The sequence below is a fragment of the Ambystoma mexicanum genome, chromosome 9 (assembly GCF_040938575.1).
Source record: "Ambystoma mexicanum isolate Mex_15411 chromosome 9, UKY_AmexF1_1, whole genome shotgun sequence".
Taxonomy (NCBI): Eukaryota; Metazoa; Chordata; class Amphibia; order Caudata; family Ambystomatidae; genus Ambystoma; species Ambystoma mexicanum.
This window is the reverse complement of record NC_090931.1, coordinates 562,102,734-562,127,886: the sequence shown is the minus strand read 5'-3', so window position 1 is coordinate 562,127,886 and position 25,153 is coordinate 562,102,734. Positions and strand designations below refer to the sequence as shown.

General features: G+C 47.7%; 24 non-coding genes across 24 annotated transcripts; all 24 read right to left on the bottom strand.

The window, feature by feature from the left end:
- Positions 1–189: 189 nt before the first annotated feature.
- On the bottom strand, positions 190–407 carry LOC138490270 (small nucleolar RNA U3). The gene has a single exon (XR_011275315.1). It is a non-coding gene; the product is annotated as a small nucleolar RNA U3 (small nucleolar RNA).
- An 835-nt stretch (positions 408–1,242) lies between these two features.
- Positions 1,243–1,459, bottom strand: LOC138490206 (small nucleolar RNA U3). The gene has a single exon (XR_011275258.1). It is a non-coding gene; the product is annotated as a small nucleolar RNA U3 (small nucleolar RNA).
- Positions 1,460–2,283: 824 nt separating this feature from the next.
- LOC138490073 (small nucleolar RNA U3) lies at positions 2,284–2,501 on the bottom strand. Its single transcript, XR_011275140.1, has one exon. It is a non-coding gene; the product is annotated as a small nucleolar RNA U3 (small nucleolar RNA).
- Positions 2,502–3,325: 824 nt separating this feature from the next.
- Positions 3,326–3,543, bottom strand: LOC138490071 (small nucleolar RNA U3). Its single transcript, XR_011275139.1, has one exon. It is a non-coding gene; the product is annotated as a small nucleolar RNA U3 (small nucleolar RNA).
- An 823-nt stretch (positions 3,544–4,366) lies between these two features.
- Positions 4,367–4,584, bottom strand: LOC138490215 (small nucleolar RNA U3). Its single transcript, XR_011275266.1, has one exon. It is a non-coding gene; the product is annotated as a small nucleolar RNA U3 (small nucleolar RNA).
- Positions 4,585–5,408: 824 nt separating this feature from the next.
- Positions 5,409–5,626, bottom strand: LOC138490269 (small nucleolar RNA U3). Its single transcript, XR_011275314.1, has one exon. It is a non-coding gene; the product is annotated as a small nucleolar RNA U3 (small nucleolar RNA).
- An 835-nt stretch (positions 5,627–6,461) lies between these two features.
- On the bottom strand, positions 6,462–6,679 carry LOC138490070 (small nucleolar RNA U3). Its single transcript, XR_011275138.1, has one exon. It is a non-coding gene; the product is annotated as a small nucleolar RNA U3 (small nucleolar RNA).
- An 823-nt stretch (positions 6,680–7,502) lies between these two features.
- Positions 7,503–7,720, bottom strand: LOC138490069 (small nucleolar RNA U3). The gene has a single exon (XR_011275137.1). It is a non-coding gene; the product is annotated as a small nucleolar RNA U3 (small nucleolar RNA).
- An 823-nt stretch (positions 7,721–8,543) lies between these two features.
- LOC138490068 (small nucleolar RNA U3) lies at positions 8,544–8,761 on the bottom strand. Its single transcript, XR_011275136.1, has one exon. It is a non-coding gene; the product is annotated as a small nucleolar RNA U3 (small nucleolar RNA).
- Positions 8,762–9,585: 824 nt separating this feature from the next.
- On the bottom strand, positions 9,586–9,803 carry LOC138490384 (small nucleolar RNA U3). The gene has a single exon (XR_011275417.1). It is a non-coding gene; the product is annotated as a small nucleolar RNA U3 (small nucleolar RNA).
- An 824-nt stretch (positions 9,804–10,627) lies between these two features.
- On the bottom strand, positions 10,628–10,842 carry LOC138490459 (small nucleolar RNA U3). Its single transcript, XR_011275479.1, has one exon. It is a non-coding gene; the product is annotated as a small nucleolar RNA U3 (small nucleolar RNA).
- Positions 10,843–11,677: 835 nt separating this feature from the next.
- LOC138490067 (small nucleolar RNA U3) lies at positions 11,678–11,895 on the bottom strand. The gene has a single exon (XR_011275135.1). It is a non-coding gene; the product is annotated as a small nucleolar RNA U3 (small nucleolar RNA).
- An 835-nt stretch (positions 11,896–12,730) lies between these two features.
- LOC138490193 (small nucleolar RNA U3) lies at positions 12,731–12,948 on the bottom strand. The gene has a single exon (XR_011275246.1). It is a non-coding gene; the product is annotated as a small nucleolar RNA U3 (small nucleolar RNA).
- Positions 12,949–13,771: 823 nt separating this feature from the next.
- On the bottom strand, positions 13,772–13,989 carry LOC138490066 (small nucleolar RNA U3). Its single transcript, XR_011275134.1, has one exon. It is a non-coding gene; the product is annotated as a small nucleolar RNA U3 (small nucleolar RNA).
- Positions 13,990–14,813: 824 nt separating this feature from the next.
- Positions 14,814–15,031, bottom strand: LOC138490065 (small nucleolar RNA U3). The gene has a single exon (XR_011275133.1). It is a non-coding gene; the product is annotated as a small nucleolar RNA U3 (small nucleolar RNA).
- Positions 15,032–15,855: 824 nt separating this feature from the next.
- On the bottom strand, positions 15,856–16,073 carry LOC138490268 (small nucleolar RNA U3). The gene has a single exon (XR_011275313.1). It is a non-coding gene; the product is annotated as a small nucleolar RNA U3 (small nucleolar RNA).
- Positions 16,074–16,908: 835 nt separating this feature from the next.
- Positions 16,909–17,126, bottom strand: LOC138490783 (small nucleolar RNA U3). Its single transcript, XR_011275684.1, has one exon. It is a non-coding gene; the product is annotated as a small nucleolar RNA U3 (small nucleolar RNA).
- An 824-nt stretch (positions 17,127–17,950) lies between these two features.
- Positions 17,951–18,164, bottom strand: LOC138490468 (small nucleolar RNA U3). Its single transcript, XR_011275483.1, has one exon. It is a non-coding gene; the product is annotated as a small nucleolar RNA U3 (small nucleolar RNA).
- An 835-nt stretch (positions 18,165–18,999) lies between these two features.
- Positions 19,000–19,217, bottom strand: LOC138490375 (small nucleolar RNA U3). Its single transcript, XR_011275409.1, has one exon. It is a non-coding gene; the product is annotated as a small nucleolar RNA U3 (small nucleolar RNA).
- An 824-nt stretch (positions 19,218–20,041) lies between these two features.
- LOC138490063 (small nucleolar RNA U3) lies at positions 20,042–20,259 on the bottom strand. Its single transcript, XR_011275132.1, has one exon. It is a non-coding gene; the product is annotated as a small nucleolar RNA U3 (small nucleolar RNA).
- Positions 20,260–21,082: 823 nt separating this feature from the next.
- Positions 21,083–21,300, bottom strand: LOC138490214 (small nucleolar RNA U3). The gene has a single exon (XR_011275265.1). It is a non-coding gene; the product is annotated as a small nucleolar RNA U3 (small nucleolar RNA).
- An 835-nt stretch (positions 21,301–22,135) lies between these two features.
- Positions 22,136–22,353, bottom strand: LOC138490192 (small nucleolar RNA U3). Its single transcript, XR_011275245.1, has one exon. It is a non-coding gene; the product is annotated as a small nucleolar RNA U3 (small nucleolar RNA).
- Positions 22,354–23,176: 823 nt separating this feature from the next.
- On the bottom strand, positions 23,177–23,394 carry LOC138490062 (small nucleolar RNA U3). Its single transcript, XR_011275131.1, has one exon. It is a non-coding gene; the product is annotated as a small nucleolar RNA U3 (small nucleolar RNA).
- An 824-nt stretch (positions 23,395–24,218) lies between these two features.
- Positions 24,219–24,436, bottom strand: LOC138490061 (small nucleolar RNA U3). Its single transcript, XR_011275130.1, has one exon. It is a non-coding gene; the product is annotated as a small nucleolar RNA U3 (small nucleolar RNA).
- Between the last annotated feature and the right edge of the window lie 717 nt (positions 24,437–25,153).

The following is a 25,153-nucleotide window of genomic DNA, read 5'->3' as shown; positions in this document are numbered from 1 at the left end:
GGTCCCCCAGGGCAGCGCACAAAAGGGCCCACGGCCAATTGTGTTTACCGGGGCGACGCAAGGTGTTTGGTCCATGTGGAGATTTGCACAGCTAACAAATCAGAACCCACATAATCGACAGCACAGACACCAAGCAACCCTAAGAACAGGGGAGCTGTCTCTATTTTTCACCAGAATAATAAGCAGCTAACCACTCAGTTTGTGTTCCCTTCCTCCAACCCTCCTGAAAGGGAGAGAGGAACGGTCATCAATAGCAGACAGCAGCTGCATAAATGCAACACTGTCCACTTGCTTCACGCTCAGAAGAGAACACTTCAACTCTTCCTCGTGGTTAGCCAAGACCAGACACTTTCGAACACATTTCCTCAGTTAAGAACTATAGAAATGACCCCTGAAAGTATAGTCTTAATAGCACAAAGGGCAGCCCAGGCAGGTGGAAGAAGCTGCCACCCATCTCACTTAGGGTGGGAAAGCGTCTATCGTCCCAAAGGCAACAAAAAGCCCCCCCATTTCTGCATAGGAAAACCTTTCCCGCAACCCCATAGAAAACCTTTCCTTTCCATAGCGTTGGCAAAAGATGACAAAAATGCCTGTACTTTGTAAATTTACATATTGAAGACCAGCAGCCAATAAAATTCGTCAGTGTGGATGACAGAGACAAGGGGCTCCCATGGCCCAGCCAAGGCTGGCCTCAGTAAACAGAGTGGCCATATTACGATGGCAATGAGTGTTATTCAATATCTGGGAAGCTTTGCAGTGGAATTCGAGCAAGCATAAGTGGGAGGCAACGTGAACAATGGCGGTGTGACTTTTATGAGAACGTAATGCATGTGATGGAAGGGTATTGCGCGCATTGGCCAGACAAGCATTTGAGTCGGACCTGAAAAGTACCCAGCTGAATAGGCAGATTCAAATCCCCCAAAGGGGCAGTACAGTGTTGTTTTCACAGAAGCACGAGGATTGCGCCAGATGGAAAACAGTGGCAAATCAGAATGGCTTAACCTTTGTGAAATGGAAGTAGGCCAGCATGCAACAGCCGGAACTTGTCGCTTGGGTCCCCCAGGGCAGCGCACAAAAGGGCCCACGGCCAATTGTGTTTACCGGGGCGACGCAAGGTGTTTGGTCCATGTGGAGATTTGCACAGCTAACAAATCAGAACCCACATAATCGACAGCACAGACACCAAGCAACCCTAAGAACAGGGGAGCTGTCTCTATTTTTCACCAGAATAATAAGCAGCTAACCACTCAGTTTGTGTTCCCTTCCTCCAACCCTCCTGAAAGGGAGAGAGGAACGGTCATCAATAGCAGACAGCAGCTGCATAAATGCAACACTGTCCACTTGCTTCACGCTCAGAAGAGAACACTTCAACTCTTCCTCGTGGTTAGGAAGACCAGACACTTTCGAACACATTTCCTCAGTTAAGAACTATAGAAATGATCCCTGAAAGTATAGACTTAATAGCACAAAGGGCAGCCCAGGCAGGTGGAAGAAGCTGCCACCCATCTCACTTAGGGTGGGAAAGCGTATATCGTCCCAAAGGCAACAAAAAGCCCCTCCATTTCTGCATAGGAAAACCTTTCCCGCAACACCATAGAAAACATTTCCTATCCATAGCGTTGGCAAAAGATGACAAAAATGCCTGTACTTTGTAAATTTACATATTGAAGACCAGCAGCCAATAAAATTCGTCAGTGTGGATGACAGAGACAAGGGGCTCCCATGGCCCAGCCAAGGCTGGCCTCAGTAAACAGAGTGGCCATATTACGATGGCAATGAGTGTTATTCAATATCTGGGAAGCTTTGCAGTGGAATTCGAGCAAGCATAAGTGGGAGGCAACGTGAACAATGGCGGTGTGACTTTTATGAGAACGTAATGCATGTGATGGAAGGGTATTGGGCGCATTGGCCAGACAAGCATTTGAGTCGGACCTGAAAAGTACCCAGCTGAATAGGCAGATTCAAAGGCAGTACAGTGTTGTTTTCACAGAAGCACGAGGATTGCGCCAGATGGAAAACAGTGGCAAATCAGAATGGCTTAACCTTTGTGAAATGGAAGTAGGCCAGCATGCAACAGCCGGAACTTGTCGCTTGGGTCCCCCAGGGCAGCGCACAAAAGGGCCCACGGCCAATTGTGTTTACCGGGGCGACGCAAGGTGTTTGGTCCATGTGGAGATTTGCACAGCTAACAAATCAGAACCCACATAATCGACAGCACAGACACCAAGCAACCCTAAGAACAGGGGAGCTGTCTCTATTTTTCACCAGAATAATAAGCAGCTAACCACTCAGTTTGTGTTCCCTTCCTCCAACCCTCCTGAAAGGGAGAGAGGAACGGTCATCAATAGCAGACAGCAGCTGCATAAATGCAACACTGTCCACTTGCTTCACGCTCAGAAGAGAACACTTCAACTCTTCCTCGTGGTTAGCGAAGACCAGACACTTTCGAACACATTTCCTCAGTTAAGAACTATAGAAATGATCCCTGAAAGTATAGTCTTAATAGCACAAAGGGCAGCCCAGGCAGGTGGAAGAAGCTGCCACCCATCTCACTTAGGGTGGGAAAGCGTCTATCGTCCCAAAGGCAACAAAAAGCCCCTCCATTTCTGCATAGGAAAACCTTTCCCGCAACACCATAGAAAACATTTCCTATCCATAGCGTTGGCAAAAGATGACAAAAATGCCTGTACTTTGTAAATTTACATATTGAAGACCAGCAGCCAATAAAATTCGTCAGTGTGGATGACAGAGACAAGGGGCTCCCATGGCCCAGCCAAGGCTGGCCTCAGTAAACAGAGTGGCCATATTACGATGGCAATGAGTGTTATTCAATATCTGGGAAGCTTTGCAGTGGAATTCGAGCAAGCATAAGTGGGAGGCAACGTGAACAATGGCGGTGTGACTTTTATGAGAACGTAATGCATGTGATGGAAGGGTATTGCGCGCATTGGCCAGACAAGCATTTGAGTCGGACCTGAAAAGTACCCAGCTGAATAGGCAGTTTCAAAGGCAGTACAGTGTTGTTTTCACAGAAGCACGAGGATTGCGCCAGATGAAAAACAGTGGCAAATCAGAATGGCTTAACCTTTGTGAAATGGAAGTAGGCCAGCATGCAACAGCCGGAACTTGTCGCTTGGGTCCCCCAGGGCAGCGCACAAAAGGGCCCACGGCCAATTGTGTTTACCGGGGCGACGCAAGGTGTTTGGTCCATGTGGAGATTTGCACAGCTAACAAATCAGAACCCACATAATCGACAGCACAGACACCAAGCAACCCTAAGAACAGGGGAGCTGTCTCTATTTTTCACCAGAATAATAAGCAGCTAACCACTCAGTTTGTGTTCCCTTCCTCCAACCCTCCTGAAAGGGAGAGAGGAACGGTCATCAATAGCAGACAGCAGCTGCATAAATGCAACACTGTCCACTTGCTTCACGCTCAGAAGAGAACACTTCAACTCTTCCTCGTGGTTAGCGAAGACCAGACACTTTCGAACACATTTCCTCAGTTAAGAACTATAGAAATGATCCCTGAAAGTATAGTCTTAATAGCACAAAGGGCAGCCCAGGCAGGTGGAAGAAGCTGCCACCCATCTCACTTAGGGTGGGAAAGCGTCTATCGTCCCAAAGGCAACAAAAAGCCCCCCCATTTCTGCATAGGAAAACCTTTCCCGCAACCCCATAGAAAACCTTTCCTTTCCATAGCGTTGGCAAAAGATGACAAAAATGCCTGTACTTTGTAAATTTACATATTGAAGACCAGCAGCCAATAAAATTCGTCAGTGTGGGTGACAGAGACAAGGGGCTCCCATGGCCCAGCCAAGGCTGGCCTCAGTAAACAGAGTGGCCATATTACGATGGCAATGAGTGTTATTCAATATCTGGGAAGCTTTGCAGTGGAATTCGAGCAAGCATAGGTGGGAGGCAACGTGAACAATGGCGGTGTGACTTTTATGAGAACGTAATGCATGTGATGGAAGGGTATTGGGCGCATTGGCCAGACAAGCATTTGAGTCGGACCTGAAAAGTACCCAGCTGAATAGGCAGATTCAAAGGCAGTACAGTGTTGTTTTCACAGAAGCACGAGGATTGCGCCAGATGGAAAACAGTGGCAAATCAGAATGGCTTAACCTTTGTGAAATGGAAGTAGGCCAGCATGCAACAGCCGGAACTTGTCGCTTGGGTCCCCCAGGGCAGCGCACAAAAGGGCCCACGGCAATTGTGTTTACCGGGGCGACGCAAGGTGTTTGGTCCATGTGGAGATTTGCACAGCTAACAAATCAGAACCCACATAATCGACAGCACAGACACCAAGCAACCCTAAGAACAGGGGAGCTGTCTCTATTTTTCACCAGAATAATAAGCAGCTAACCACTCAGTTTGTGTTCCCTTCCTCCAACCCTCCTGAAAGGGAGAGAGGAACGGTCATCAATAGCAGACAGCAGCTGCATAAATGCAACACTGTCCACTTGCTTCACGCTCAGAAGAGAACACTTCAACTCTTCCTCGTGGTTAGCGAAGACCAGACACTTTCGAACGCATTTCCTCAGTTAAGAACTATAGAAATGATCCCTGAAAGTATAGTCTTAATAGCACAAAGGGCAGCCCAGGCAGGTGGAAGAAGCTGCCACCCATCTCACTTAGGGTGGGAAAGCGTCTATCGTCCCAAAGGCAACAAAAAGCCCCTCCATTTCTGCATAGGAAAACCTTTCCCGCAACACCATAGAAAACATTTCCTATCCATAGCGTTGGCAAAAGATGACAAAAATGCCTGTACTTTGTAAATTTACATATTGAAGACCAGCAGCCAATAAAATTCGTCAGTGTGGATGACAGAGACAAGGGGCTCCCATGGCCCAGCCAAGGCTGGCCTCAGTAAACAGAGTGGCCATATTACGATGGCAATGAGTGTTATTCAATATCTGGGAAGCTTTGCAGTGGAATTCGAGCAAGCATAAGTGGGAGGCAACGTGAACAATGGCGGTGTGACTTTTATGAGAACGTAATGCATGTGATGGAAGGGTATTGCGCGCATTGGCCAGACAAGCATTTGAGTCGGACCTGAAAAGTACCCAGCTGAATAGGCAGTTTCAAAGGCAGTACAGTGTTGTTTTCACAGAAGCACGAGGATTGCGCCAGATGAAAAACAGTGGCAAATCAGAATGGCTTAACCTTTGTGAAATGGAAGTAGGCCAGCATGCAACAGCCGGAACTTGTCGCTTGGGTCCCCCAGGGCAGCGCACAAAAGGGCCCACGGCCAATTGTGTTTACCGGGGCGACGCAAGGTGTTTGGTCCATGTGGAGATTTGCACAGCTAACAAATCAGAACCCACATAATCGACAGCACAGACACCAAGCAACCCTAAGAACAGGGGAGCTGTCTCTATTTTTCACCAGAATAATAAGCAGCTAACCACTCAGTTTGTGTTCCCTTCCTCCAACCCTCCTGAAAGGGAGAGAGGAACGGTCATCAATAGCAGACAGCAGCTGCATAAATGCAACACTGTCCACTTGCTTCACGCTCAGAAGAGAACACTTCAACTCTTCCTCGTGGTTAGCCAAGACCAGACACTTTCGAACACATTTCCTCAGTTAAGAACTATAGAAATGACCCCTGAAAGTATAGTCTTAATAGCACAAAGGGCAGCCCAGGCAGGTGGAAGAAGCTGCCACCCATCTCACTTAGGGTGGGAAAGCGTCTATCGTCCCAAAGGCAACAAAAAGCCCCCCCATTTCTGCATAGGAAAACCTTTCCCGCAACCCCATAGAAAACCTTTCCTTTCCATAGCGTTGGCAAAAGATGACAAAAATGCCTGTACTTTGTAAATTTACATATTGAAGACCAGCAGCCAATAAAATTCGTCAGTGTGGATGACAGAGACAAGGGGCTCCCATGGCCCAGCCAAGGCTGGCCTCAGTAAACAGAGTGGCCATATTACGATGGCAATGAGTGTTATTCAATATCTGGGAAGCTTTGCAGTGGAATTCGAGCAAGCATAAGTGGGAGGCAACGTGAACAATGGCGGTGTGACTTTTATGAGAACGTAATGCATGTGATGGAAGGGTATTGCGCGCATTGGCCAGACAAGCATTTGAGTCGGACCTGAAAAGTACCCAGCTGAATAGGCAGATTCAAATCCCCCAAAGGGGCAGTACAGTGTTGTTTTCACAGAAGCACGAGGATTGCGCCAGATGGAAAACAGTGGCAAATCAGAATGGCTTAACCTTTGTGAAATGGAAGTAGGCCAGCATGCAACAGCCGGAACTTGTCGCTTGGGTCCCCCAGGGCAGCGCACAAAAGGGCCCACGGCCAATTGTGTTTACCGGGGCGACGCAAGGTGTTTGGTCCATGTGGAGATTTGCACAGCTAACAAATCAGAACCCACATAATCGACAGCACAGACACCAAGCAACCCTAAGAACAGGGGAGCTGTCTCTATTTTTCACCAGAATAATAAGCAGCTAACCACTCAGTTTGTGTTCCCTTCCTCCAACCCTCCTGAAAGGGAGAGAGGAACGGTCATCAATAGCAGACAGCAGCTGCATAAATGCAACACTGTCCACTTGCTTCACGCTCAGAAGAGAACACTTCAACTCTTCCTCGTGGTTAGCGAAGACCAGACACTTTCGAACACATTTCCTCAGTTAAGAACTATAGAAATGATCCCTGAAAGTATAGTCTTAATAGCACAAAGGGCAGCCCAGGCAGGTGGAAGAAGCTGCCACCCATCTCACTTAGGGTGGGAAAGCGTCTATCGTCCCAAAGGCAACAAAAAGCCCCTCCATTTCTGCATAGGAAAACCTTTCCCGCAACACCATAGAAAACATTTCCTATCCATAGCGTTGGCAAAAGATGACAAAAATGCCTGTACTTTGTAAATTTACATATTGAAGACCAGCAGCCAATAAAATTCGTCAGTGTGGATGACAGAGACAAGGGGCTCCCATGGCCCAGCCAAGGCTGGCCTCAGTAAACAGAGTGGCCATATTACGATGGCAATGAGTGTTATTCAATATCTGGGAAGCTTTGCAGTGGAATTCGAGCAAGCATAAGTGGGAGGCAACGTGAACAATGGCGGTGTGACTTTTATGAGAACGTAATGCATGTGATGGAAGGGTATTGCGCGCATTGGCCAGACAAGCATTTGAGTCGGACCTGAAAAGTACCCAGCTGAATAGGCAGATTCAAAGGCAGTACAGTGTTGTTTTCACAGAAGCACGAGGATTGCGCCAGATGAAAAACAGTGGCAAATCAGAATGGCTTAACCTTTGTGAAATGGAAGTAGGCCAGCATGCAACAGCCGGAACTTGTCGCTTGGGTCCCCCAGGGCAGCGCACAAAAGGGCCCACGGCAATTGTGTTTACCGGGGCGACGCAAGGTGTTTGGTCCATGTGGAGATTTGCCCAGCTAACAAATCAGAACCCACATAATCGACAGCACAGACACCAAGCAACCCTAAGAACAGGGGAGCTGTCTCTATTTTTCACCAGAATAATAAGCAGCTAACCACTCAGTTTGTGTTCCCTTCCTCCAACCCTCCTGAAAGGGAGAGAGGAACGGTCATCAATAGCAGACAGCAGCTGCATAAATGCAACACTGTCCACTTGCTTCACGCTCAGAAGAGAACACTTCAACTCTTCCTCGTGGTTAGCGAAGACCAGACACTTTCGAACACATTTCCTCAGTTAAGAACTATAGAAATGATCCCTGAAAGTATAGTCTTAATAGCACAAAGGGCAGCCCAGGCAGGTGGAAGAAGCTGCCACCCATCTCACTTAGGGTGGGAAAGCGTCTATCGTCCCAAAGGCAACAAAAAGCCCCTCCATTTCTGCATAGGAAAACCTTTCCCGCAACACCATAGAAAACATTTCCTATCCATAGCGTTGGCAAAAGATGACAAAAATGCCTGTACTTTGTAAATTTACATATTGAAGACCAGCAGCCAATAAAATTCGTCAGTGTGGATGACAGAGACAAGGGGCTCCCATGGCCCAGCCAAGGCTGGCCTCAGTAAACAGAGTGGCCATATTACGATGGCAATGAGTGTTATTCAATATCTGGGAAGCTTTGCAGTGGAATTCGAGCAAGCATAAGTGGGAGGCAACGTGAACAATGGCGGTGTGACTTTTATGAGAACGTAATGCATGTGATGGAAGGGTATTGCGCGCATTGGCCAGACAAGCATTTGAGTCGGACCTGAAAAGTACCCAGCTGAATAGGCAGATTCAAAGGCAGTACAGTGTTGTTTTCACAGAAGCACGAGGATTGCGCCAGATGAAAAACAGTGGCAAATCAGAATGGCTTAACCTTTGTGAAATGGAAGTAGGCCAGCATGCAACAGCCGGAACTTGTCGCTTGGGTCCCCCAGGGCAGCGCACAAAAGGGCCCACGGCAATTGTGTTTACCGGGGCGACGCAAGGTGTTTGGTCCATGTGGAGATTTGCACAGCTAACAAATCAGAACCCACATAATCGACAGCACAGACACCAAGCAACCCTAAGAACAGGGGAGCTGTCTCTATTTTTCACCAGAATAATAAGCAGCTAACCACTCAGTTTGTGTTCCCTTCCTCCAACCCTCCTGAAAGGGAGAGAGGAACGGTCATCAATAGCAGACAGCAGCTGCATAAATGCAACACTGTCCACTTGCTTCACGCTCAGAAGAGAACACTTCAACTCTTCCTCGTGGTTAGCGAAGACCAGACACTTTCGAACACATTTCCTCAGTTAAGAACTATAGAAATGATCCCTGAAAGTATAGTCTTAATAGCACAAAGGGCAGCCCAGGCAGGTGGAAGAAGCTGCCACCCATCTCACTTAGGGTGGGAAAGCGTCTATCGTCCCAAATGCAACAAAAAGCCCCTCCATTTCTGCATAGGAAAACCTTTCCCGCAACACCATAGAAAACATTTCCTATCCATAGCGTTGGCAAAAGATGACAAAAATGCCTGTACTTTGTAAATTTACATATTGAAGACCAGCAGCCAATAAAATTCGTCAGTGTGGATGACAGAGACAAGGGGCTCCCATGGCCCAGCCAAGGCTGGCCTCAGTAAACAGAGTGGCCATATTACGATGGCAATGAGTGTTATTCAATATCTGGGAAGCTTTGCAGTGGAATTCGAGCAAGCATAAGTGGGAGGCAACGTGAACAATGGCGGTGTGACTTTTATGAGAACGTAATGCATGTGATGGAAGGGTATTGCGCGCATTGGCCAGACAAGCATTTGAGTCGGACCTGAAAAGTACCCAGCTGAATAGGCAGATTCAAAGGCAGTACAGTGTTGTTTTCACAGAAGCACGAGGATTGCGCCAGATGGAAAACAGTGGCAAATCAGAATGGCTTAACCTTTGTGAAATGGAAGTAGGCCAGCATGCAACAGCCGGAACTTGTCGCTTGGGTCCCCCAGGGCAGCGCACAAAAGGGCCCATGGCCAATTGTGTTTACCGGGGCGACGCAAGGTGTTTGGTCCATGTGGAGATTTGCACAGCTAACAAATCAGAACCCACATAATCGACAGCACAGACACCAAGCAACCCTAAGAACAGGGGAGCTGTCTCTATTTTTCACCAGAATAATAAGCAGCTAACCACTCAGTTTGTGTTCCCTTCCTCCAACCCTCCTGAAAGGGAGAGAGGAACGGTCATCAATAGCAGACAGCAGCTGCATAAATGCAACACTGTCCACTTGCTTCACGCTCAGAAGAGAACACTTCAACTCTTCCTCGTGGTTAGCGAAGACCAGACACTTTCGAACACATTTCCTCAGTTAAGAACTATAGAAATGATCCCTGAAAATATAGTCTTAATAGCACAAAGGGCAGCCCAGGCAGGTGGAAGAAGCTGCCACCCATCTCACTTAGGGTGTGAAAGCGTCTATCGTCCCAAAGGCAACAAAAAGCCCCTCCATTTCTGCATAGGAAAACCTTTCCCGCAACACCATAGAAAACATTTCCTATCCATAGCGTTGGCAAAAGATGACAAAAATGCCTATACTTTGTAAATTTACATATTGAAGACCAGCAGCCAATAAAATTCGTCAGTGTGGATGACAGAGACAAGGGGCTCCCATGGCCCAGCCAAGGCTGGCCTCAGTAAACAGAGTGGCCATATTACGATGGCAATGAGTGTTATTCAATATCTGGGAAGCTTTGCAGTGGAATTCGAGCAAGCATAAGTGGGAGGCAACGTGAACAATGGCGGTGTGACTTTTATGAGAACGTAATGCATGTGATGGAAGGGTATTGCGCGCATTGGCCAGACAAGCATTTGAGTCGGACCTGAAAAGTACCCAGCTGAATAGGCAGATTCAAAGGCAGTACAGTGTTGTTTTCACAGAAGCACGAGGATTGCGCCAGATGAAAAACAGTGGCAAATCAGAATGGCTTAACCTTTGTGAAATGGAAGTAGGCCAGCATGCAACAGCCGGAACTTGTCGCTTGGGTCCCCCAGGGCAGCGCACAAAAGGGCCCACGGCCAATTGTGTTTACCGGGGCGACGCAAGGTGTTTGGTCCATGTGGAGATTTGCACAGCTAACAAATCAGAACCCACATAATCGACAGCACAGACACCAAGCAACCCTAAGAACAGGGGAGCTGTCTCTATTTTTCACCAGAATAATAAGCAGGTAACCACTCAGTTTGTGTTCCCTTCCTCCAACCCTCCTGAAAGGGAGAGAGGAACGGTCATCAATAGCAGACAGCAGCTGCATAAATGCAACACTGTCCACTTGCTTCACGCTCAGAAGAGAACACTTCAACTCTTCCTCGTTAGCCAAGACCAGACACTTTCGAACACATTTCCTCAGTTAAGAACTATAGAAATGACCCCTGAAAGTATAGTCTTAATAGCACAAAGGGCAGCCCAGGCAGGTGGAAGAAGCTGCCACCCATCTCACTTAGGGTGGGAAAGCGTCTATCGTCCCAAAGGCAACAAAAAGCCCCCCCATTTCTGCATAGGAAAACCTTTCCCGCAACCCCATAGAAAACCTTTCCTTTCCATAGCGTTGGCAAAAGATGACAAAAATGCCTGTACTTTGTAAATTTACATATTGAAGACCAGCAGCCAATAAAATTCGTCAGTGTGGATGACAGAGACAAGGGGCTCCCATGGCCCAGCCAAGGCTGGCCTCAGTAAACAGAGTGGCCATATTACGATGGCAATGAGTGTTATTCAATATCTGGGAAGCTTTGCAGTGGAATTCGAGCAAGCATAAGTGGGAGGCAACGTGAACAATGGCGGTGTGACTTTTATGAGAACGTAATGCATGTGATGGAAGGGTATTGGGCGCATTGGCCAGACAAGCATTTGAGTCGGACCTGAAAAGTACCCAGCTGAATAGGCAGATTCAAATCCCCCAAAGGGGCAGTACAGTGTTGTTTTCACAGAAGCACGAGGATTGCGCCAGATGGAAAACAGTGGCAAATCAGAATGGCTTAACCTTTGTGAAATGGAAGTAGGCCAGCATGCAACAGCCGGAACTTGTCGCTTGGGTCCCCCAGGGCAGCGCACAAAAGGGCCCACGGCCAATTGTGTTTACCGGGGCGACGCAAGGTGTTTGGTCCATGTGGAGATTTGCACAGCTAACAAATCAGAACCCACATAATCGACAGCACAGACACCAAGCAACCCTAAGAACAGGGGAGCTGTCTCTATTTTTCACCAGAATAATAAGCAGCTAACCACTCAGTTTGTGTTCCCTTCCTCCAACCCTCCTGAAAGGGAGAGAGGAACGGTCATCAATAGCAGACAGCAGCTGCATAAATGCAACACTGTCCACTTGCTTCACGCTCAGAAGAGAACACTTCAACTCTTCCTCGTGGTTAGCGAAGACCAGACACTTTCGAACACATTTCCTCAGTTAAGAACTATAGAAATGATCCCTGAAAGTATAGTCTTAATAGCACAAAGGGCAGCCCAGGCAGGTGGAAGAAGCTGCCACCCATCTCACTTAGGGTGGGAAAGCGTCTATCGTCCCAAAGGCAACAAAAAGCCCCTCCATTTCTGCATAGGAAAACCTTTCCCGCAACACCATAGAAAACATTTCCTATCCATAGCGTTGGCAAAAGATGACAAAAATGCCTGTACTTTGTAAATTTACATATTGAAGACCAGCAGCCAATAAAATTCGTCAGTGTGGATGACAGAGACAAGGGGCTCCCATGGCCCAGCCAAGGCTGGCCTCAGTAAACAGAGTGGCCATATTACGATGGCAATGAGTGTTATTCAATATCTGGGAAGCTTTGCAGTGGAATTCGAGCAAGCATAAGTGGGAGGCAACGTGAACAATGGCGGTGTGACTTTTATGAGAACGTAATGCATGTGATGGAAGGGTATTGCGCGCATTGGCCAGACAAGCATTTGAGTCGGACCTGAAAAGTACCCAGCTGAATAGGCAGATTCAAATCCCCCAAAGGGGCAGTACAGTGTTGTTTTCACAGAAGCACGAGGATTGCGCCAGATGGAAAACAGTGGCAAATCAGAATGGCTTAACCTTTGTGAAATGGAAGTAGGCCAGCATGCAACAGCCGGAACTTGTCGCTTGGGTCCCCCAGGGCAGCGCACAAAAGGGCCCACGGCCAATTGTGTTTACCGGGGCGACGCAAGGTGTTTGGTCCATGTGGAGATTTGCACAGCTAACAAATCAGAACCCACATAATCGACAGCACAGACACCAAGCAACCCTAAGAACAGGGGAGCTGTCTCTATTTTTCACCAGAATAATAAGCAGCTAACCACTCAGTTTGTGTTCCCTTCCTCCAACCCTCCTGAAAGGGAGAGAGGAACGGTCATCAATAGCAGACAGCAGCTGCATAAATGCAACACTGTCCACTTGCTTCACGCTCAGAAGAGAACACTTCAACTCTTCCTCGTGGTTAGCGAAGACCAGACACTTTCGAACACATTTCCTCAGTTAAGAACTATAGAAATGACCCCTGAAAGTATAGTCTTAATAGCACAAAGGGCAGCCCAGGCAGGTGGAAGAAGCTGCCACCCATCTCACTTAGGGTGGGAAAGCGTCTATCGTCCCAAAGGCAACAAAAAGTCCCCCCATTTCTGCATAGGAAAACCTTTCCCGCAACCCCATAGAAAACCTTTCCTTTCCATAGCGTTGGCAAAAGATGACAAAAATGCCTGTACTTTGTAAATTTACATATTGAAGACCAGCAGCCAATAAAATTCGTCAGTGTGGATGACAGAGACAAGGGGCTCCCATGGCCCAGCCAAGGCTGGCCTCAGTAAACAGAGTGGCCATATTACGATGGCAATGAGTGTTATTCAATATCTGGGAAGCTTTGCAGTGGAATTCGAGCAAGCATAAGTGGGAGGCAACGTGAACAATGGCGGTGTGACTTTTATGAGAACGTAATGCATGTGATGGAAGGGTATTGCGCGCATTGGCCAGACAAGCATTTGAGTCGGACCTGAAAAGTACCCAGCTGAATAGGCAGATTCAAAGGCAGTACAGTGTTGTTTTCACAGAAGCACGAGGATTGCGCCAGATGAAAAACAGTGGCAAATCAGAATGGCTTAACCTTTGTGAAATGGAAGTAGGCCAGCATGCAACAGCCGGAACTTGTCGCTTGGGTCCCCCAGGGCAGCGCACAAAAGGGCCCACGGCAATTGTGTTTACCGGGGCGACGCAAGGTGTTTGGTCCATGTGGAGATTTGCACAGCTAACAAATCAGAACCCACATAATCGACAGCACAGACACCAAGCAACCCTAAGAACAGGGGAGCTGTCTCTATTTTTCACCAGAATAATAAGCAGCTAACCACTCAGTTTGTGTTCCCTTCCTCCAACCCTCCTGAAAGGGAGAGAGGAACGGTCATCAATAGCAGACAGCAGCTGCATAAATGCAACACTGTCCACTTGCTTCACGCTCAGAAGAGAACACTTCAACTCTTCCTCGTGGTTAGCGAAGACCAGACACTTTCGAACACATTTCCTCAGTTAAGAACTATAGAAATGATCCCTGAAAGTATAGTCTTAATAGCACAAAGGGCAGCCCAGGCAGGTGGAAGAAGCTGCCACCCATCTCACTTAGGGTGGGAAAGCGTCTATCGTCCCAAATGCAACAAAAAGCCCCTCCATTTCTGCATAGGAAAACCTTTCCCGCAACACCATAGAAAACATTTCCTATCCATAGCGTTGGCAAAAGATGACAAAAATGCCTGTACTTTGTAAATTTACATATTGAAGACCAGCAGCCAATAAAATTCGTCAGTGTGGATGACAGAGACAAGGGGCTCCCATGGCCCAGCCAAGGCTGGCCTCAGTAAACAGAGTGGCCATATTACGATGGCAATGAGTGTTATTCAATATCTGGGAAGCTTTGCAGTGGAATTCGAGCAAGCATAAGTGGGAGGCAACGTGAACAATGGCGGTGTGACTTTTATGAGAACGTAATGCATGTGATGGAAGGGTATTGCGCGCATTGGCCAGACAAGCATTTGAGTCGGACCTGAAAAGTACCCAGCTGAATAGGCAGATTCAAAGGCAGTACAGTGTTGTTTTCACAGAAGCACGAGGATTGCGCCAGATGGAAAACAGTGGCAAATCAGAATGGCTTAACCTTTGTGAAATGGAAGTAGGCCAGCATGCAACAGCCGGAACTTGTCGCTTGGGTCCCCCAGGGCAGCGCACAAAAGGGCCCATGGCCAATTGTGTTTACCGGGGCGACGCAAGGTGTTTGGTCCATGTGGAGATTTGCACAGCTAACAAATCAGAACCCACATAATCGACAGCACAGACACCAAGCAACCCTAAGAACAGGGGAGCTGTCTCTATTTTTCACCAGAATAATAAGCAGCTAACCACTCAGTTTGTGTTCCCTTCCTCCAACCCTCCTGAAAGGGAGAGAGGAACGGTCATCAATAGCAGACAGCAGCTGCATAAATGCAACACTGTCCACTTGCTTCACGCTCAGAAGAGAACACTTCAACTCTTCCTCGTGGTTAGCGAAGACCAGACACTTTCGAACACATTTCCTCAGTTAAGAACTATAGAAATGATCCCTGAAAGTATAGTCTTAATAGCACAAAGGGCAGCCCAGGCAGGTGGAAGAAGCTGCCACCCATCTCACTTAGGGTGTGAAAGCGTCTATCGTCCCAAAGGCAACAAAAAGCCCCTCCATTTCTGCATAGGAAAACCTTTCCCGCAACACCATAGAAAACATTTCCTATCCATAGCGTTGGCAAAAGATGACAAAAATGCCTGTACTTTGTAAATTTACATATTGAAGACCAGCAGCCAATAAAATTCGTCAGTGTGGATGACAGAGACAAGGGGCTCCCATGGCCCAGCCAAGGCTGGCCTCAGTAAACAGAGTGGCCATATTACGATGGCAATGAGTGTTATTCAATATCTGGGAAGCTTTGCAGTGGAATTCGAGCAAGCATAAGTGGGAGGCAACGTGAACAATGGCGGTGTGACTTTTATGAGAACGTAATGCATGTGATGGAAGGGTATTGCGCGCATTGGCCAGACAAGCATTTGAGTCGGACCTGAAAAGTACCCAGCTGAATAGGCAGATTCAAAGGCAGTACAGTGTTGTTTTCACAGAAGCACGAGGATTGCGCCAGATGAAAAACAGTGGCAAATCAGAATGGCTTAACCTTTGTGAAATGGAAGTAGGCCAGCATGCAACAGCCGGAACTTGTCGCTTGGGTCCCCCAGGGCAGCGCACAAAAGGGCCCACGGCCAATTGTGTTTACCGGGGCGACGCAAGGTGTTTGGTCCATGTGGAGATTTGCACAGCTAACAAATCAGAACCCACATAATCGACAGCACAGACACCAAGCAACCCTAAGAACAGGGGAGCTGTCTCTATTTTTCACCAGAATAATAAGCAGCTAACCACTCAGTTTGTGTTCCCTTCCTCCAACCCTCCTGAAAGGGAGAGAGGAACGGTCATCAATAGCAGACAGCAGCTGCATAAATGCAACACTGTCCACTTGCTTCACGCTCAGAAGAGAACACTTCAACTCTTCCTCGTGGTTAGCCAAGACCAGACACTTTCGAACACATTTCCTCAGTTAAGAACTATAGAAATGACCCCTGAAAGTATAGTCTTAATAGCACAAAGGGCAGCCCAGGCAGGTGGAAGAAGCTGCCACCCATCTCACTTAGGGTGGGAAAGCGTCTATCGTCCCAAAGGCAACAAAAAGCCCCCCCATTTCTGCATAGGAAAACCTTTCCCGCAACCCCATAGAAAACCTTTCCTTTCCATAGCGTTGGCAAAAGATGACAAAAATGCCTGTACTTTGTAAATTTACATATTGAAGACCAGCAGCCAATAAAATTCGTCAGTGTGGATGACAGAGACAAGGGGCTCCCATGGCCCAGCCAAGGCTGGCCTCAGTAAACAGAGTGGCCATATTACGATGGCAATGAGTGTTATTCAATATCTGGGAAGCTTTGCAGTGGAATTCGAGCAAGCATAAGTGGGAGGCAACGTGAACAATGGCGGTGTGACTTTTATGAGAACGTAATGCATGTGATGGAAGGGTATTGCGCGCATTGGCCAGACAAGCATTTGAGTCGGACCTGAAAAGTACCCAGCTGAATAGGCAGATTCAAATCCCCCAAAGGGGCAGTACAGTGTTGTTTTCACAGAAGCACGAGGATTGCGCCAGATGGAAAACAGTGGCAAATCAGAATGGCTTAACCTTTGTGAAATGGAAGTAGGCCAGCATGCAACAGCCGGAACTTGTCGCTTGGGTCCCCCAGGGCAGCGCACAAAAGGGCCCACGGCCAATTGTGTTTACCGGGGCGACGCAAGGTGTTTGGTCCATGTGGAGATTTGCACAGCTAACAAATCAGAACCCACATAATCGACAGCACAGACACCAAGCAACCCTAAGAACAGGGGAGCTGTCTCTATTTTTCACCAGAATAATAAGCAGCTAACCACTCAGTTTGTGTTCCCTTCCTCCAACCCTCCTGAAAGGGAGAGAGGAACGGTCATCAATAGCAGACAGCAGCTGCATAAATGCAACACTGTCCACTTGCTTCACGCTCAGAAGAGAACACTTCAACTCTTCCTCGTGGTTAGCGAAGACCAGACACTTTCGAACACATTTCCTCAGTTAAGAACTATAGAAATGATCCCTGAAAGTATAGACTTAATAGCACAAAGGGCAGCCCAGGCAGGTGGAAGAAGCTGCCACCCATCTCACTTAGGGTGGGAAAGCGTCTATCGTCCCAAAGGCAACAAAAAGCCCCTCCATTTCTGCATAGGAAAACCTTTCCCGCAACACCATAGAAAACATTTCCTATCCATAGCGTTGGCAAAAGATGACAAAAATGCCTGTACTTTGTAAATTTACATATTGAAGACCAGCAGCCAATAAAATTCGTCAGTGTGGATGACAGAGACAAGGGGCTCCCATGGCCCAGCCAAGGCTGGCCTCAGTAAACAGAGTGGCCATATTACGATGGCAATGAGTGTTATTCAATATCTGGGAAGCTTTGCAGTGGAATTCGAGCAAGCATAAGTGGGAGGCAACGTGAACAATGGCGGTGTGACTTTTATGAGAACGTAATGCATGTGATGGAAGGGTATTGGGCGCATTGGCCAGACAAGCATTTGAGTCGGACCTGAAAAGTACCCAGCTGAATAGGCAGATTCAAAGGCAGTACAGTGTTGTTTTCACAGAAGCACGAGGATTGCGCCAGATGGAAAACAGTGGCAAATCAGAATGGCTTAACCTTTGTGAAATGGAAGTAGGCCAGCATGCAACAGCCGGAACTTGTCGCTTGGGTCCCCCAGGGCAGCGCACAAAAGGGCCCACGGCCAATTGTGTTTACCGGGGCGACGCAAGGTGTTTGGTCCATGTGGAGATTTGCACAGCTAACAAATCAGAACCCACATAATCGACAGCACAGACACCAAGCAACCCTAAGAACAGGGGAGCTGTCTCTATTTTTCACCAGAATAATAAGCAGCTAACCACTCAGTTTGTGTTCCCTTCCTCCAACCCTCCTGAAAGGGAGAGAGGAACGGTCATCAATAGCAGACAGCAGCTGCATAAATGCAACACTGTCCACTTGCTTCACAGAAGAGAACACTTCAACTCTTCCTCGTGGTTAGCGAAGACCAGACACTTTCGAACACATTTCCTCAGTTAAGAACTATAGAAATGACCCCTGAAAGTATAGTCTTAATAGCACAAAGGGCAGCCCAGGCAGGTGGAAGAAGCTGCCACCCATCTCACTTAGGGTGGGAAAGCGTCTATCGTCCCAAAGGCAACAAAAAGTCCCCCCATTTCTGCATAGGAAAACCTTTCCCGCAACCCCATAGAAAACCTTTCCTTTCCATAGCGTTGGCAAAAGATGACAAAAATGCCTGTACTTTGTAAATTTACATATTGAAGACCAGCAGCCAATAAAATTCGTCAGTGTGGATGACAGAGACAAGGGGCTCCCATGGCCCAGCCAAGGCTGGCCTCAGTAAACAGAGTGGCCATATTACGATGGCAATGAGTGTTATTCAATATCTGGGAAGCTTTGCAGTGGAATTCGAGCAAGCATAAGTGGGAGGCAACGTGAACAATGGCGGTGTGACTTTTATGAGAACGTAATGCATGTGATGGAAGGGTATTGCGCGCATTGGCCAGACAAGCATTTGAGTCGGACCTGAAAAGTACCCAGCTGAATAGGCAGATTCAAATCCCCCAAAGGGGCAGTACAGTGTTGTTTTCACAGAAGCACGAGGATTGCGCCAGATGGAAAACAGTGGCAAATCAGAATGGCTTAACCTTTGTGAAATGGAAGTAGGCCAGCATGCAACAGCCGGAACTTGTCGCTTGGGTCCCCCAGGGCAGCGCACAAAAGGGCCCACGGCCAATTGTGTTTACCGGGGCGACGCAAGGTGTTTGGTCCATGTGGAGATTTGCACAGCTAACAAATCAGAACCCACATAATCGACAGCACAGACACCAAGCAACCCTAAGAACAGGGGAGCTGTCTCTATTTTTCACCAGAATAATAAGCAGCTAACCACTCAGTTTGTGTTCCCTTCCTCCAACCCTCCTGAAAGGGAGAGAGGAACGGTCATCAATAGCAGACAGCAGCTGCATAAATGCAACACTGTTCACTTGCTTCACGCTCAGAAGAGAACACTTCAACTCTTCCTCGTGGTTAGCGAAGACCAGACACTTTCGAACACATTTCCTCAGTTAAGAACTATAGAAATGATCCCTGAAAGTATAGATTTAATAGCACAAAGGGCAGCCCAGGCAGGTGGAAGAAGCTGCCACCCATCTCACTTAGGGTGGGAAAGCGTCTATCGTCCCAAAGGCAACAAAAAGCCCCTCCATTTCTGCATAGGAAAACCTTTCCCGCAACACCATAGAAAACATTTCCTATCCATAGCGTTGGCAAAAGATGACAAAAATGCCTGTACTTTGTAAATTTACATATTGAAGACCAGCAGCCAATAAAATTCGTCAGTGTGGATGACAGAGACAAGGGGCTCCCATGGCCCAGCCAAGGCTGGCCTCAGTAAACAGAGTGGCCATATTACGATGGCAATGAGTGTTATTCAATATCTGGGAAGCTTTGCAGTGGAATTCGAGCAAGCATAAGTGGGAGGCAACGTGAACAATGGCGGTGTGACTTTTATGAGAACGTAATGCATGTGATGGAAGGGTATTGGGCGCATTGGCCAGACAAGCATTTGAGTCGGACCTGAAAAGTACCCAGCTGAATAGGCAGATTCAAAGGCAGTACAGTGTTGTTTTCACAGAAGCACGAGGATTGCGCCAGATGGAAAACAGTGGCAAATCAGAATGGCTTAACCTTTGTGAAATGGAAGTAGGCCAGCATGCAACAGCCGGAACTTGTCGCTTGGGTCCCCCAGGGCAGCGCACAAAAGGGCCCACGGCCAATTGTGTTTACCGGGGCGACGCAAGGTGTTTGGTCCATGTGGAGATTTGCACAGCTAACAAATCAGAACCCACATAATCGACAGCACAGACACCAAGCAACCCTAAGAACAGGGGAGCTGTCTCTATTTTTCACCAGAATAATAAGCAGCTAACCACTCAGTTTGTGTTCCCTTCCTCCAACCCTCCTGAAAGGGAGAGAGGAACGGTCATCAATAGCAGACAGCAGCTGCATAAATGCAACACTGTCCACTTGCTTCACGCTCAGAAGAGAACACTTCAACTCTTCCTCGTGGTTAGCGAAGACCAGACACTTTCGAACACATTTCCTCAGTTAAGAACTATAGAAATGATCCCTGAAAGTATAGTCTTAATAGCACAAAGGGCAGCCCAGGCAGGTGGAAGAAGCTGCCACCCATCTCACTTAGGGTGGGAAAGCGTCTATCGTCCCAAAGGCAACAAAAAGCCCCCCCATTTCTGCATAGGAAAACCTTTCCCGCAACCCCATAGAAAACCTTTCCTTTCCATAGCGTTGGCAAAAGATGACAAAAATGCCTGTACTTTGTAAATTTACATATTGAAGACCAGCAGCCAATAAAATTCGTCAGTGTGGGTGACAGAGACAAGGGGCTCCCATGGCCCAGCCAAGGCTGGCCTCAGTAAACAGAGTGGCCATATTACGATGGCAATGAGTGTTATTCAATATCTGGGAAGCTTTGCAGTGGAATTCGAGCAAGCATAGGTGGGAGGCAACGTGAACAATGGCGGTGTGACTTTTATGAGAACGTAATGCATGTGATGGAAGGGTATTGGGCGCATTGGCCAGACAAGCATTTGAGTCGGACCTGAAAAGTACCCAGCTGAATAGGCAGATTCAAAGGCAGTACAGTGTTGTTTTCACAGAAGCACGAGGATTGCGCCAGATGGAAAACAGTGGCAAATCAGAATGGCTTAACCTTTGTGAAATGGAAGTAGGCCAGCATGCAACAGCCGGAACTTGTCGCTTGGGTCCCCCAGGGCAGCGCACAAAAGGGCCCACGGCAATTGTGTTTACCGGGGCGACGCAAGGTGTTTGGTCCAGGTGGAGATTTGCACAGCTAACAAATCAGAACCCACATAATCGACAGCACAGACACCAAGCAACCCTAAGAACAGGGGAGCTGTCTCTATTTTTCACCAGAATAATAAGCAGCTAACCACTCAGTTTGTGTTCCCTTCCTCCAACCCTCCTGAAAGGGAGAGAGGAACGGTCATCAATAGCAGACAGCAGCTGCATAAATGCAACACTGTCCACTTGCTTCACGCTCAGAAGAGAACACTTCAACTCTTCCTCGTGGTTAGCGAAGACCAGACACTTTCGAACGCATTTCCTCAGTTAAGAACTATAGAAATGATCCCTGAAAGTATAGTCTTAATAGCACAAAGGGCAGCCCAGGCAGGTGGAAGAAGCTGCCACCCATCTCACTTAGGGTGGGAAAGCGTCTATCGTCCCAAAGGCAACAAAAAGCCCCTCCATTTCTGCATAGGAAAACCTTTCCCGCAACACCATAGAAAACATTTCCTATCCATAGCGTTGGCAAAAGATGACAAAAATGCCTGTACTTTGTAAATTTACATATTGAAGACCAGCAGCCAATAAAATTCGTCAGTGTGGATGACAGAGACAAGGGGCTCCCATGGCCCAGCCAAGGCTGGCCTCAGTAAACAGAGTGGCCATATTACGATGGCAATGAGTGTTATTCAATATCTGGGAAGCTTTGCAGTGGAATTCGAGCAAGCATAAGTGGGAGGCAACGTGAACAATGGCGGTGTGACTTTTATGAGAACGTAATGCATGTGATGGAAGGGTATTGCGCGCATTGGCCAGACAAGCATTTGAGTCGGACCTGAAAAGTACCCAGCTGAATAGGCAGATTCAAATCCCCCAAAGGGGCAGTACAGTGTTGTTTTCACAGAAGCACGAGGATTGCGCCAGATGGAAAACAGTGGCAAATCAGAATGGCTTAACCTTTGTGAAATGGAAGTAGGCCAGCATGCAACAGCCGGAACTTGTCGCTTGGGTCCCCCAGGGCAGCGCACAAAAGGGCCCACGGCCAATTGTGTTTACCGGGGCGACGCAAGGTGTTTGGTCCATGTGGAGATTTGCACAGCTAACAAATCAGAACCCACATAATCGACAGCACAGACACCAAGCAACCCTAAGAACAGGGGAGCTGTCTCTATTTTTCACCAGAATAATAAGCAGCTAACCACTCAGTTTGTGTTCCCTTCCTCCAACCCTCCTGAAAGGGAGAGAGGAACGGTCATCAATAGCAGACAGCAGCTGCATAAATGCAACACTGTCCACTTGCTTCACGCTCAGAAGAGAACACTTCAACTCTTCCTCGTGGTTAGCGAAGACCAGACACTTTCGAACACATTTCCTCAGTTAAGAACTATAGAAATGACCCCTGAAAGTATAGTCTTAATAGCACAAAGGGCAGCCCAGGCAGGTGGAAGAAGCTGCCACCCATCTCACTTAGGGTGGGAAAGCGTCTATCGTCCCAAAGGCAACAAAAAGTCCCCCCATTTCTGCATAGGAAAACCTTTCCCGCAACCCCATAGAAAACCTTTCCTTTCCATAGCGTTGGCAAAAGATGACAAAAATGCCTGTACTTTGTAAATTTACATATTGAAGACCAGCAGCCAATAAAATTCGTCAGTGTGGATGACAGAGACAAGGGGCTCCCATGGCCCAGCCAAGGCTGGCCTCAGTAAACAGAGTGGCCATATTACGATGGCAATGAGTGTTATTCAATATCTGGGAAGCTTTGCAGTGGAATTCGAGCAAGCATAAGTGGGAGGCAACGTGAACAATGGCGGTGTGACTTTTATGAGAACGTAATGCATGTGATGGAAGGGTATTGCGCGCATTGGCCAGACAAGCATTTGAGTCGGACCTGAAAAGTACCCAGCTGAATAGGCAGATTCAAAGGCAGTACAGTGTTGTTTTCACAGAAGCACGAGGATTGCGCCAGATGAAAAACAGTGGCAAATCAGAATGGCTTAACCTTTGTGAAATGGAAGTAGGCCAGCATGCAACAGCCGGAACTTGTCGCTTGGGTCCCCCAGGGCAGCGCACAAAAGGGCCCACGGCAATTGTGTTTACCGGGGCGACGCAAGGTGTTTGGTCCATGTGGAGATTTGCACAGCTAACAAATCAGAACCCACATAATCGACAGCACAGACACCAAGCAACCCTAAGAACAGGGGAGCTGTCTCTATTTTTCACCAGAATAATAAGCAGCTAACCACTCAGTTTGTGTTCCCTTCCTCCAACCCTCCTGAAAGGGAGAGAGGAACGGTCATCAATAGCAGACAGCAGCTGCATAAATGCAACACTGTCCACTTGCTTCACGCTCAGAAGAGAACACTTCAACTCTTCCTCGTGGTTAGCGAAGACCAGACACTTTCGAACACATTTCCTCAGTTAAGAACTATAGAAATGATCCCTGAAAGTATAGTCTTAATAGCACAAAGGGCAGCCCAGGCAGGTGGAAGAAGCTGCCACCCATCTCACTTAGGGTGGGAAAGCGTCTATCGTCCCAAATGCAACAAAAAGCCCCTCCATTTCTGCATAGGAAAACCTTTCCCGCAACACCATAGAAAACATTTCCTATCCATAGCGTTGGCAAAAGATGACAAAAATGCCTGTACTTTGTAAATTTACATATTGAAGACCAGCAGCCAATAAAATTCGTCAGTGTGGATGACAGAGACAAGGGGCTCCCATGGCCCAGCCAAGGCTGGCCTCAGTAAACAGAGTGGCCATATTACGATGGCAATGAGTGTTATTCAATATCTGGGAAGCTTTGCAGTGGAATTCGAGCAAGCATAAGTGGGAGGCAACGTGAACAATGGCGGTGTGACTTTTATGAGAACGTAATGCATGTGATGGAAGGGTATTGCGCGCATTGGCCAGACAAGCATTTGAGTCGGACCTGAAAAGTACCCAGCTGAATAGGCAGATTCAAAGGCAGTACAGTGTTGTTTTCACAGAAGCACGAGGATTGCGCCAGATGGAAAACAGTGGCAAATCAGAATGGCTTAACCTTTGTGAAATGGAAGTAGGCCAGCATGCAACAGCCGGAACTTGTCGCTTGGGTCCCCCAGGGCAGCGCACAAAAGGGCCCATGGCCAATTGTGTTTACCGGGGCGACGCAAGGTGTTTGGTCCATGTGGAGATTTGCACAGCTAACAAATCAGAACCCACATAATCGACAGCACAGACACCAAGCAACCCTAAGAACAGGGGAGCTGTCTCTATTTTTCACCAGAATAATAAGCAGCTAACCACTCAGTTTGTGTTCCCTTCCTCCAACCCTCCTGAAAGGGAGAGAGGAACGGTCATCAATAGCAGACAGCAGCTGCATAAATGCAACACTGTCCACTTGCTTCACGCTCAGAAGAGAACACTTCAACTCTTCCTCGTGGTTAGCGAAGACCAGACACTTTCGAACACATTTCCTCAGTTAAGAACTATAGAAATGATCCCTGAAAGTATAGTCTTAATAGCACAAAGGGCAGCCCAGGCAGGTGGAAGAAGCTGCCACCCATCTCACTTAGGGTGTGAAAGCGTCTATCGTCCCAAAGGCAACAAAAAGCCCCTCCATTTCTGCATAGGAAAACCTTTCCCGCAACACCATAGAAAACATTTCCTATCCATAGCGTTGGCAAAAGATGACAAAAATGCCTGTACTTTGTAAATTTACATATTGAAGACCAGCAGCCAATAAAATTCGTCAGTGTGGATGACAGAGACAAGGGGCTCCCATGGCCCAGCCAAGGCTGGCCTCAGTAAACAGAGTGGCCATATTACGATGGCAATGAGTGTTATTCAATATCTGGGAAGCTTTGCAGTGGAATTCGAGCAAGCATAAGTGGGAGGCAACGTGAACAATGGCGGTGTGACTTTTATGAGAACGTAATGCATGTGATGGAAGGGTATTGCGCGCATTGGCCAGACAAGCATTTGAGTCGGACCTGAAAAGTACCCAGCTGAATAGGCAGATTCAAAGGCAGTACAGTGTTGTTTTCACAGAAGCACGAGGATTGCGCCAGATGAAAAACAGTGGCAAATCAGAATGGCTTAACCTTTGTGAAATGGAAGTAGGCCAGCATGCAACAGCCGGAACTTGTCGCTTGGGTCCCCCAGGGCAGCGCACAAAAGGGCCCACGGCCAATTGTGTTTACCGGGGCGACGCAAGGTGTTTGGTCCATGTGGAGA